We start from the raw sequence: 12,817 nt of genomic DNA on the forward strand, positions 1-12,817 counted from the left end.
GGTTTTATGTTCATCCTAAGATCAGAGGCCAAAGCTAAGAGAGATTGCATTGTATTTTCTGCTTGTTTTGGAAAATTTGGCTATTAATACCCTTTTCCTTTTTTCTCTTTTACTATCAGTCCATCCAGCTCTCCACTTTAGTCATCAGTCACAGCCAAGTTCTTCCTCATGAACTGGGAAGCAAAAAACTGCTATGAGCCACATTTTCATTTTAACAATCTTCCCCCTTGTCAGGGTCTGAGCTTCAGAAGACTTGAAATCAAGATATATCACAGTTCTTAAACTGTTTTAAGTTTGGAGGGAGCAAAGAGATCAAAATGAAGTAATAAATATAGTGGAGGAGACAAGTAAGGGTTAAGTAACAGTTAAAGCACCATGATACCATCTTTTTAACAATGGCTATGTTATATGAAATACTGGAATTGGTGCTTTGGTGGAGCACCAATACAACTCTCATCTCCCTAAACCACCAATCCTGCAGTCCAAAAATGTCTGGAGTGCCACTGCTGATGTACTTTGTAAAGTCAAGGGCACTACTCCCTCTGGCCATGAATAATATTTTTCAAAAATTTTCAGTCCATGGTAGTCCATTACAGACAGTCCCCAAGTTACAAACATCCAATTTACATATGACTCCTAGTTACAAACAGAGGTAAGACAACAGAAAATGAGATGAAATTTACCCCTAGAAAGGAAAATTCACTCCTGAAAGAGTTATCATGGGGAAAAGGTGTCTCTACTGAAGAGCTGGACCATAAGGAAGGCTGAGTGAAGGAAGATAGATGATTTTGAACTGCGGTGTTGGAGATCAAACTAGTCCATCCTCCAAGGAATAATGCCTGACTGCTCAGTGGAGGGAAGGATATCAGAGGCAAAGATGAAGTATTTTGGCCACATAATTGTTGTAGTTCAGCCTTTGATTGCGCCTGTACCTGATTTCACTTGGGATTCTAGGCCTGTTAGGCAACCTGATGATGGCATTGCTGAGCCTGTAAGCCAGCGTTATGTCTCTCTTGTAGTTTCTGAAGGCCAGATTCCTGAAGGGGCCAAGAGCAGCCTTTCTCTAGGGAAGCGAGTTCTGAAGATGAATTGCCAGGTGAAGAGGCTAATGAGCCAGGAGATAGGAGGCAGAACTTTGGATGAGTTCTCAAGCGCGTTGAAGGTCATTGCACTTGTTAGCTAAGAGACACTTATCTGCTTGTTAAACTAAATGAAATGCTTCCATTACACTCTATGAGACAGGAAAAACTTTATATGAGAAAGGGAAATGATTTTAGATAGTCTGGGCAACACTGGAGTTTCATGAACATCTTGCATCAAACCATAGTCAAGGGAATTTCTGGTTTCATGTTTTCAGCTATTCAAGTTCTTGCTTTCCAAGTCTAAGGGATTATTCTGGAGTTCTGTGTATTGGATTTTATGCTGCCTCATTTATCTGGGTATTTTGTATTCTTGGTTTTTGGAATTCTACCTTTGTACCTTGGAGTTAATGAACTATTTCATATCTTTGGACTAACCTGTTTTTACCATTTTTACTGCTTTGCCTTTTATCTCTTCTTCAATAAACTACCTGTTGATTTATGCTGGACTGGTGAGGTGGTTAAGTTCAGAGGTCTTCCTGCTCTGAAATACAACAATAATGCGGAGACAGGAAAGCTTGGAGAAGAGAATGATGCTGGGAAAGATAGAAGGAAAGGGGAAGAGGGACCAACCAAGGGCAAGGTGCATGTTATCCTTGAAGTGACTGACTTTACCTTGAAGGAGCTGGGGGTGGTGATGGCTGACAGGAAGCTTTGGTGTGGGCTGAATCATGAGGTCACAAAGGGTCAGAAGCAACTGAATGAATAAACAACAACAAATGAAATTTTTATCACCAATCCTTGTTTCTATGACAAACCAAAATTTTCAAAATCCAATCATCACAGGGATGGAAAGTGAGGTAAAATCTCCTGAATAGGGGCACAGACATTGAAACAAACATTATAGGGATATTAACCCTTCCCTATGCTATCCAAAGTTACATTTTTAAAAGTATCTGTTCCAAGTTACATGTAAATTCAACTTAAGAACAAACCTATGAAGCTATCTTGTTCACAACCTGGAGACTGCATGTATTAGTTTTTAATTAGTTGTGGATTAAAGATAAAATGAACCATCTGACACAAGAAATACTGATTGAAGAATAGAATTTGTCCAGCAATTCCCACCAACATCCCAGCATGAAAACTGAAAAGGATTTTGAGAGACCCCAAAGTCCTGCCTGCCAGCTCTAGTGAGTTGAAACCTTCAGAAGTTAACCTTTCCTACTATTGTACTCTTCTTTTCTTTTAGCTCAATTTGATTTTCTCCCTGAGAAAAAAATATTTTTTTTCTTCAAAGAAAATAGACACATCTTTTATCTAAATGCCACTGCCAAGCTGTTTTGGATGATTAAATTAAACTTTGCTAGGAACTCTTTAGAAAATATTAAAATCAGCTAAAGGATTTTCGAAACACTGCCAATTAGGAGACATTAATGAGCTTTTTTTTGTTGGTAATGTAATTAGAATACAGCTGCTCTAATTGGTAAAGAGAGGCAAAACTACAGCTCTGGGAAAGTTGAAATTATGCAAATATAACATGGAATGAGACTAATTAACGGGGTGATTATGTGAGTTCGGTAAGTAATCTGCAGGCAATGACAGTTTCATTAGTGCAGGAACTTTGCAAAGGAAGGAAAATCTATATTGATAGACTTCTGTCTGAGTGTCTGATCCTTAAAATGACATCTTCAACTATTTTAACCATGGCTGTCTGTGCAGAACTCTACTGAGGTTTCTTAAATGATGTCAAAGTACTTTTGTCTTTTCTTGAAAATCCTCGAATGATTTCTTCAGTTAGGAGTCCCCAAATATATTGCAGAATTTCACTCCAGGTGGAATTTAATACAGTAGAGTCTCACTTATCCAAGATAAACGGGCCGGCAGAACATTGGATAAGCGAAAATCTTGGATAATAAGGAGGGATTAAGAAAAAAGCCTATTAAACATAAAATTACATTATGATTTTACAAGTTAAGCACCAAAACATCATGTTTTACAAGAAATTGACAGAAAAAGCAGTTCAATACACAGTAATTTTATGTAGTAATTTCTGTAGTAATAGCTGAGTTAGAAAGATTATAAAAGTATAGTAATCCTTACAACTGTTACTTCAATTTTTGAAGGCTGCTTGTATACTAGGGGCAGTTCTCATTATCATTCATTGGAAATCCTTACATTCTCAAGCCACCCAATAGGTTATGCTGCTTTACATTTTCTCTGTCTTTTGGTTCAGGTCTGCACTTTTAAAGTCATCCTATGCCAGATCCCTTCTTTACTGCCATAAAATCCAGATTATCAAAGCAGATAATCCCCATTATCTGCTTAGAACTGGATTATATTATTTTATTTACAGCATTTATATTCCGCCCTTCTCACCCCGAAGGGGACTCAGGGCGGATCACATTACACATATAGGCAAACATTCAATGCCTTTTAACATAGAACAAAGACAAGACAAACACAGGCTCCGAGCGGTCCTCAAATTCATGACCTCCTGGTCAGAGAGATTCATTGCAGCTGGTTGCAGCTGGCTTGCTCTCCAGCCTGCGCCACAGCCCGGGCCCGCTATGAGTCTACACTGCCATATAATCCAGTTCAAAGCAGATAATCTGGATTTTATATGATGGTGTAGAAAGGGCCTCAAAGAAAGAAAATAACGTCTTGATTTAACAGTGAAGCCATTCTATCTTGTTAAACATTCTATTTAGCTACATAGATAGGGTTTTTTTTCAATCCATAGCATACGTTTCATAATGGAAATGAAAAGAATACATCTACCTTTTGGCATTTCAATGTACATTTGTGTGCATATGCGGAGAGGGGGAGGATGACTGGATCTATGAAATTATTCCACATTTAAATCAAAAGTCTTATTATACATACTTTTGTTAAAAGGACACCTCGCCAAATTCAGTGAGTAAACATACTTAAACATGGGCCTGCCAGTTTCATCTACCCACATGTTATGCCAAATTCAATCAATATTGACTGTGGAAAAGTGTCTTCTGCCAGCCAAGATGTTAGTGATTTCATGTTTTGTCATCAAGAGAAACACAACATTGACATTACAATTTTACCCCATCCCCCCCCCCCCCCAACTTCCCAGTGCTAAACAAGTAGCAATTATAGGGTGCAGATGTTTGTAGACTCATTCTAATAGCTGGCAGTTAAGCTGAAAGATTCTGACTGTGCTTTACTGGTATTGTTTATTATTTTCAATTAGAAATGTCATTTTCTCAAAATACTCAGAAGTACTTTGGAGGCAAAGTCTGTGTAGACTGAAAACAACCGATCTCCAGCTCTGAAATCGGCCCATTAAGAGAACATCCACTCCAACATGTCACTGATGGAAAGCAAGATGTATGTGGCCAAGTAACATCAAAGTATCAAGATGGCAACAATTATGAATGACACACAGACAAGCTAGGATAGGCTATTGCAGTTTGCTTTGGTGTGAGTCTGTTGGAAAGGGAAAGACTCTGTCCTCTTCTCTGCTGAGTTAGTTGAGTGCCAACTGCTTTTGCACTCTGAAATCAGAAAACCCTGTGTGCCAGGAATGGTGTCCTAGATTCAGTGTAATACTTACTTACTTACTTACTTAGGCAATCCCTCATAGCTCGAGGATGATGGCCCTCCAAGTGTAGTGTCTTGGCAGTGGATGAGTAGTGGCTGTGGAGATCTATTCTTGACCTGCATGTTCTTCTGCAGGGAAGACATTGGTTTCCAGATAGAAGGCAGTCCTGGTCAGAGTTGGCTTGACGCACTTTCCTCTTGGCACGTTTCTCCCTTAAGCCCTCCATTCGTGCCTCTTTGAATTCTGCAGCATTGCTGGTCACAGCTGACCTCCAGTAGAGCTCTCAAGGGCTTTGTAATACAGTACATATATTAAAATACATGGTAAGGTAAAGGTAAAGGTTTTCCCCTGACATTAAGTCCAGTCGTGTCCGACTCTGGGGGTTGGTGCTCATCTCCATTTCTAAGCCGAAGAGCCGGCGTTGTCTGTAGACACCTCCAAGGTCATGTGGCTGGCATGACTGGATGGAGCACCCTTACTTTCCCACCAGAGCAGTACCTATTGATCTACTCACATTTGCATGTTTTCAAACTGCTAGGTTGGCAGAAGCTGGGGATAACAGTGAGAGGTCACTCCTCTTCACTCCTCTCCCTTTTGGTCAGCAAATTCAGCAGTTTAATCTGCTGCGCCATCGGGGCTCAATCATACTTCTGAATAAAGCCCCATTTATACTGACCATTTAATGCAGTTTCAAACCAATATTGAAGAAAGCGAATGATGACATAGGAAATCCTGGAACCAGTTCGAGGTGCAGATGGTGATGGCACAAATCATAGAGCACTGACAACCATTAACGGCTTTCTTTCACTCACTTTTGTGCACTAGCTTGCATTAAACTGTATTAACTGGTCAGTGCAAATGGGCCTCAAATGTAATGTAGCAAGAAATGTATTTGTCCTGAAGATGTTCTGAAACTCTTCTAGTTTTTGTGGTAGATTGGACCTAGTGTGCTGTGCGTGTCTACCTGTAATTATCCATTTTAAGACTTATCTGGAATTCCAAAATTTGAAATATTCCAAAATTTGTCCATGTGGGTGACTACAAAAACAAAAACTTTGCTTTATAATAGTTCAATGTTTCATGCACAAAATTATTGAAAGCATTAAATAAAATTACCTGCAATGAATCACTGCAATGAATCACTCTGACCAGGAGGTCATGAGTTCGAGGCCCGCTCGGCGCCTATGTTTGTTTGTCTTTGTTCTATGTTAAAAGGCATTGAATGTTTGCCTATATGTGTAATGTGATCCACCCTGAGTCCCCTTCGGGGTGAGAAGGGCGGAATATAAATGCTGTAAATAAATAAATAAATAAATAAAGGTAGAAGGTGCATATGAAACAATGAGTTTGGTGTTTAGACATGAGTCCCATCTCCAAGGTATCTCATTATGTATAGACAAGTATTCCAAAATCTGAAAAAAAATCAAAAATTCAGAACATTTCTTGTCCCAAACATTTAGAATAAGGGACATTCAATCTGTGTTATCTCTTGAAACTGAACAACCATGTGGAAGAGACTACATGTATGCCATCTGCTGTCTAACTGATAGAACCACATCTCTGCTGTCAACAGCCTTACAAGAAGAAAAGTTTGCAGAAAAAGGATGCATTTGTAAGGAATGGAAACATAATAGATATAAAAGGCAGCCTCGATAAAGAAACAGAGACTATTTGAAATAATGCAATGTCTGCATATTAACAGAATGACTCTGTACAGTCATATCTTTTTATCTACAGAATCATCCAACCAACACAAGTCAAAAATATTCAGAAAAAAGTAAAATTTGATTTTGCTATGCAGCAAACATTACATTGATGTTTTTCTTGTTATTGTATGGTTCCCCTATTTGGATTTCAGGAATAAATATATCATTTAATACATTAGGTTCCAAGTGTCTCCGGAATCTCATGCATTGAGATGGGACAAACCATTTGAAACTTTGACATGGATGAGAGGCATAACATTTTGGCTGCATATACATTTTCCAGCCAATTCTGACAGCTATATTCCCTCTCTGCTATCAGATCATTTTATTTCAGAATGGTATGCTTTGGTTCTCAGAAAGATTGAAGCAATTGGCTTGTCTTTAGAAGCACTTTTAATGCTTATGAATGTCTGCAGGTTAGTCCAGAACAGACTTCTGGATCTTGACTTCCACAATTTGACTCTTGCAGCAAAGACAGCTTGTACCCCTACCACATAATTAATTCCATACGCCCCCAGTGGCGCAGTGTGTTAAAGCGCTGAGCTGCTGAACTTGCAGACCAACTTGTTGTTGTACATGGATGTGTAGGCATAGCATACCCCGAAGTAGTATGAGTTCTTCACCATTTTATACAATAGACATCATTTTACTAAGCCATTGTATATAAAGAGAATTCAGTATCCATAGATTTTGGTATCCATGGGGGATTCTGGCATAAATCTAGTGGATACTGAGGGCCCACTATATCGTCATGACACTCATGGCTTTTTCACGCTTCAAAAATTCAGTGCTATGACTCCATTTTAGTTGCAATTTCTCCATCCTATAGGATTTGCATTTAATGGACAGACATTGAGATTTCTCAACTGGAACACTCAAGAGTATCACCAGACTAATAATCCCAGGACTCAATAGAATGGATCCATGGCAGACTAGGATGCGGAACAATGGCTTCAAACTACAGGAAAGGAGATTCCACCTGAACATCAGGAAGAACTTCCTCACTGTGAGAGCTGTTCGGCAGTGGAACTCTCTTCCCCGGACTGTGGTGGAGGCTCCTTCTTTCGAGGCTTTTAAGCAGAGGCTGGATGGCCATCTGTCGGGGGTGCTTTGAATGCGATTTCCTGCTTCTTGGCAGGGGGTTGGACTGGATGGCCCATGAGGTCTCTTCCAACTCTACTATTCTATGATTCTATGGCAGTTAAAGTTGCCCTCTGTCTGATATCTTGAACAAAGCATCCAGGGACATAGAGTTACAGAATCCTTAGAACTGAATGAAACCACAAGGGCCATCTAGAGCAACACTATGCCATGGAGAAATACACAATTACAACATCCCTGAAAGATGTCTATTTGTTTAAAGACCTCCAAAAAAGGAGAGTGCACCCCACCCTGAACAGTTCTTACACTAAAAAGGTTCTTGATAAGGTGTGGGTGTAATCTCTTTTCCTGGAATTTCAATTTCTGTAATTTTAGTCTCCGGAGCAGTAAAAACAAGCAGACACACCTGTCCTGAGCCAGGTTGTGTGATCAAGTGGATGAAAGAGAAAAGATTCAAGTTGAACTGAGGTAAGGTGGAGTTGATTGTTCTGAAAGATATGGTTTCTGAAGAGTACACTTTATGACTGAAGCAGGGCCGGCCGGAGATATTTTTTGATGTGAAGCGGGGGTGCTGAAAAGCGCCCCCGCCACCGGCCCCGCCTCCCGCCTCCAGAGTTGGCCCCGCCCCCCGCCCCCCGTGCCCTGGCCCTGCCTCCCACGCAGCGTGGGAGGCAGGGCCAGGGCACGCTGGGCGGGGGGGCGGGGCCAGAGCTGGCCCCGCCTCCCACGCTACTCCCGCTCGCCCGTCTGGCCTTTTCTAGCAGGCCAGACTTCAGCGGAGGTCCCTCCAGGCCGCAATCGCGGCCTGGAGGGACCTCCGCTGAAGTCTAGCCTGCTAGAAAAGACCAGACGGGCCAGGGCGCACTAGGCGGGAGGCGGGGCACCGTCAGGGCGGTGCCCCGCCTCCCGCCCAGCCTGACGGCGCCCCCCCGGGCCTGCGCCCGAGGCAGCGGCGTCAGGTGCCTCAATAGTGGGGCCGGCCCTGGACTGAAGGATCATCCAAGTTTAATCAAGATAAGGAGCCAGAAAGCGAGAGAAATGAACCTAAGTTGCCCATTGAGCAGGAAGACATACAGCTCACATTCCAATTGTTTTCTCTTCAGTGCAAGATATATTTCTATGTAACTTAGGGATGGGTAACCGTTCCCTTCTACTTCTTTTTATGACCCTCCCAACAGCAATCTGGTGATGAGAAGAGTCCAAGAGTCAGTTCTTTGAGTGTTGAACTTGGACTTTGGAAACTTCATGGATTTTCCTCTCAGCCATGAAGAACCACTGGTGGCCTTGGGTGAGTCATAGACTTTCAGCCTCAGATAATTTCACCTTAGGATCACCATTAGTGAGAAATGACTTGAAGAAACACAGCAGCAGCAGCAATAACAACAACAACAACAACAACAACAAAAACAGCAACAACAACAACAACGTGTTATTGTGAGCTCAGGATGCCTTATGCAATTTGTTAGAGGTTAGGTTAAAGGCTTTCCCCTGACGTTAAGTCCAGTCATGTCTGACTCTGTGGATTGGTGCTCATCTCCATTTCTAAGCCGAAGAGCCGGTGTTGTCCGTAGACTCCTCCAAGGTCATGTGGCCAGCATGACTGCATGGAGCGCCGTTACCTTCCCACTAGAGCGTTACCTTCCCACTTCCCACCTATTGATCTACTCACATTGGCATGTTTTTGAACTGCTAAGTTAGCAGGAGCTGGAGCTAACAGCGACCGCTCACTCCGCTTCCGGGATTTGAACCTGCGACCTTTCAGTCTGCAAGTTCAGCAGCTCAGTGCTTTAACACATTTCGCTTCCGGGGCTCCTTTGTTAGAGGTTAGCCTCCCCTAAATTTGAATGATATGAATTATTTCTAATTTCCACATGTATGTGTAAATGCTACCAATCCATGGTCTCTTTTTGGCAATGTCTAAGCAGCGACCATACAGAAAAGAAGGTTCTAGTCTTGGGTACAATGTTCATATCTGCTTTTGCAGATAGATCTGACACCTCCCAAACCATGGACAGTTTGTCTCATGATCATAGGGAGAGATGTGAACATTAAACACAAGGTCTTACACATGTGCGTAAAGAACAGGAAGTGCACGTCACTTGTGCTTTCTATCTCCCCATCCCGTTATTAGCATCCCAAGTTGCTGGTGCCGCTGTTTTAACATATTTGCCATCAAATGGATGAGCAGTGAAGCATAGTGTGGAATAAAAGCAGGTGGTGTAGGTAAGCAAAGTTTTCTCGGTAAAAGTCCAGATCAGATGTCATCACTCCTATACCTATTTACCATCCTAACACCTGGATGCACACAACATGAATCTGGCAAAAAATTCATGCTGTCCTTTTACAGCAAGGATGGGCAAATTGTGGCCTTCCACGTGCTGAAATGCAAGTTCAAGCAGCTGTTGCTGACTCAGGCAATAGTGACATTTGAAAAATCTCATTTAGTCGAGCCCTGCTTTAGAGGGACAGTTCCAGATCTCTGGACTGGTTTGATCTAGATTGATATATAGTTATCCTATGTTGAGAGGCAAAGTTCTCCTATACACATCTATTCAGAAGCCCACTTTGAGTGACAGAAAAAAAGCCCTATCTATGTGTGTTAGTGGTGGCAGTGCAGTGTGTTAAAGCGCTGAGCTGCTGAACTTGCAGACCGAAAGGTCCCAGGTTCAAATCTCGGGAGCAGAATGAGCGCCCGCTGTTAGCTCCAGCTCCTGCCAACCTAGCAGTTCGAAAACATGCCAATGTGAGTAGATCAATAGGTACCGCTCCGGCGGGAAGGTAACGGCGCTCCATGCAGTCATGCTGGCCACATGACCTTGGAGGTTTCTACGGACAACGCCGTATTTGCATTCAATTTTACCCAGTAGTTGTAGGCCCTAATTTTGGATAAACCATCAACTATACATACTACCAGTTCTGCTCTTACTGCAGCAGCTGGGGTCTACAAAACCCATTTATATTTAGATGTGTATATTAAAACCAAGCATACAGTCCAGTCAAGATCCAACATTTCTATATCCCATTGGGGAATTCCACACATCCTTAAATATCTCCGATTCAAATTAGCAAGATTCAAACTCTGGTTGAATCATAGCTTTAGAATGTGTATGATATTTCACACATACAGTTACATAAAAGTATACATTTTAAAATTCATATAAATTAAACATAGAAAAGAGTGATAGAGCACTATATTGCCCTCTAGACCTGTAGTCCCCAAACTGTGTTCCAGGGAGCCCTAGGGTTCCATGAAAGCATCATAAGGGTTCTCCGATATATACGAGGGTTGAATGAAAAGTAATGCTTCCACGTTCGTAACTCCTCAACAGATGGCAGTACTGGCATGCGGCAGGTACTGGCTTGTTCAGTAGATTCTTGTTCAGGAAGCCTTAGCATTAAACGGTTGTATTGTTAAAGTGCGAAGTATGGAACCCTGCGCAGACGGTCGGTCAATGCGACTTAAGCAATGAATTCTTGACAGCAGAAGGTGTCACCCCAAAGGAGATTAATCAGAGAATGCAAGCTGCTTATGGTGATTGTGTTGATGTGAGTACTGTGCGTCGTTGGGCGAGTAAGTTTAAAGATGTTGAGGTGGGAACATCTGACTTGCGCAACAAACAAAGAGTTGGACGACCTGTGACAGCAACCACCAAGTTTCACAAGCAAAAGGTTGACAGATTGATTCAGGATAAACGTTGTATCACTCAGAGAGAAATTTCAAGCATAATCGGCATTTCACAAGAACGTGTGAGTCACATTATTGCTTTGCTTGGCTATTGGAAGATCTGTGCACGATGGCTACTGTGAGATGCTGGTTGTGGAAACAGACTGTCGATTTCCTCCGTGACGGCTTCAGAAAACTTGTTCATCATTGGCAGAAATGTATCCAATTGTCTGGTGATTATGTGGAAAAGTGAATAGTGGTAGTTAAAGAGCACATTCTAAGGATTATTTCTGTGTTTGATTTATTAAAATATTCGCATCCAAACCCAAGTAACGAAGGTAGAGGCATTACTTTTCATTCAATTCTCGTGTGTGTATACTTAAAAAAATTGAATCTTTTCAGATTTACATTATACAAAACACCCAGGTAACAGAAGTAGATGAAATAAGGAAGACCTTTGTGGGTTCATAGTGTTTAGAGACAGAGTTAGGGTTCTGTGGGGGGAAAGTTTTCTGAAGGGTTGCAAGACTCAAAAAGCTTGGGAACCGCTGTCATAGACAGTTGATTCCTGAAATGGGCAACTCATATCATTATGACAGACATGTCTTTTGACAGTGACACCTTACTCCCTTAATACCACCGTTATGGCCTATGTCAACACTGATGTCAAGAGAGTAGACAGAGTAAACGTGTGAAGTCACTTGTAAAAAAAATGGTCAAATGCAAAGAATGGCAAACAAGAGAATATGTTTGTTTGGTGAATGTGTGTGTGTGTGTATTTTCCCCCCAACTGAGTAAGGAAACTGTCAGCAATGATGCAGTCTCATAAGTGCTTACTGGAGCTGAACAGTATATATAAGGCTATGCGAGACAACTAGGCAGTCACTCGAAGATTCTCAAGACTTCCAGAGGTCCTACAGAATTAGGAAGACCTCCCTTCCCTGCTTCTCCAGATCTTCTCCAAGTGTCCAAAGGTAAGAGTCAGCCTACTGTTTTGATCTAAGAGAACATTGTTGTTTCATATAGTTCTGGGAAACTTTGGCTGCCTCCGCAGGTTATTTTGTAGTGTACTTTATGCATGTTTTCTGGATGGTAAGTCCCATTTACTTCAAAGGACTTCACTTCCTAGTAAATGGTTATAGTATTGCCGCCCTGTAATATTTTGTGTCTACATAACTAGAAAGACAGGCAGGCAGGCAGATAGAAACATACACGCGCACTTATAATAAGATAAGCCTTATCTTGAGAAGCATGATGCAAAATTGTTTAAAATCTATTTCAATTAAGCACAGTGGGAATTGGTTTCCATGTTGCAGAAAGCTGTGTTATATGTAAGACATCAAATAGAACAAAGAAAAAAATAATATAAAATGAGAAATTAGCAATACAAAGTGGTTAGCTATTTTAAAAAAATCTTTAACAAATAAAGTGGTTTATTTTCGATACACAACTGTATCTTTAAAAAAAGTTTCAACAATACAGGAGAGTCTCACTTATCCAACATTCGCTTATCCAACGTTCTGGATTATCCAACGCATTTTTGTAGTCAAAGTTTTCAATATATCGTGATATTTTGGTGCTAAATTCGTAAATACAGTAATTACAACATAACATTACTGCATATTGAACTACTTTTTCTGTCAAATTTGTTGTATAACATGATGTTTTGGTGCTTAATTTGTAAAATCAT

General features: G+C 41.2%; 1 protein-coding gene across 1 annotated transcript in view; it reads left to right on the forward strand.

The window, feature by feature from the left end:
• Positions 1-10,989: 10,989 nt before the first annotated feature.
• gcg (glucagon) overlaps positions 10,990-12,817 on the forward strand; it is a 34,116-nt gene continuing 32,288 nt past the window's right edge. The window contains exon 1 of the mRNA XM_062965178.1: positions 10,990-12,101. The gene's annotated coding sequence lies outside the window, so the exon portion shown is untranslated. The remainder of the gene's footprint in view (positions 12,102-12,817) is intronic.

This window comes from Anolis carolinensis, chromosome 1 (genome assembly GCF_035594765.1).
Source record: "Anolis carolinensis isolate JA03-04 chromosome 1, rAnoCar3.1.pri, whole genome shotgun sequence".
NCBI lineage: Eukaryota > Metazoa > Chordata > Lepidosauria > Squamata > Dactyloidae > Anolis > Anolis carolinensis.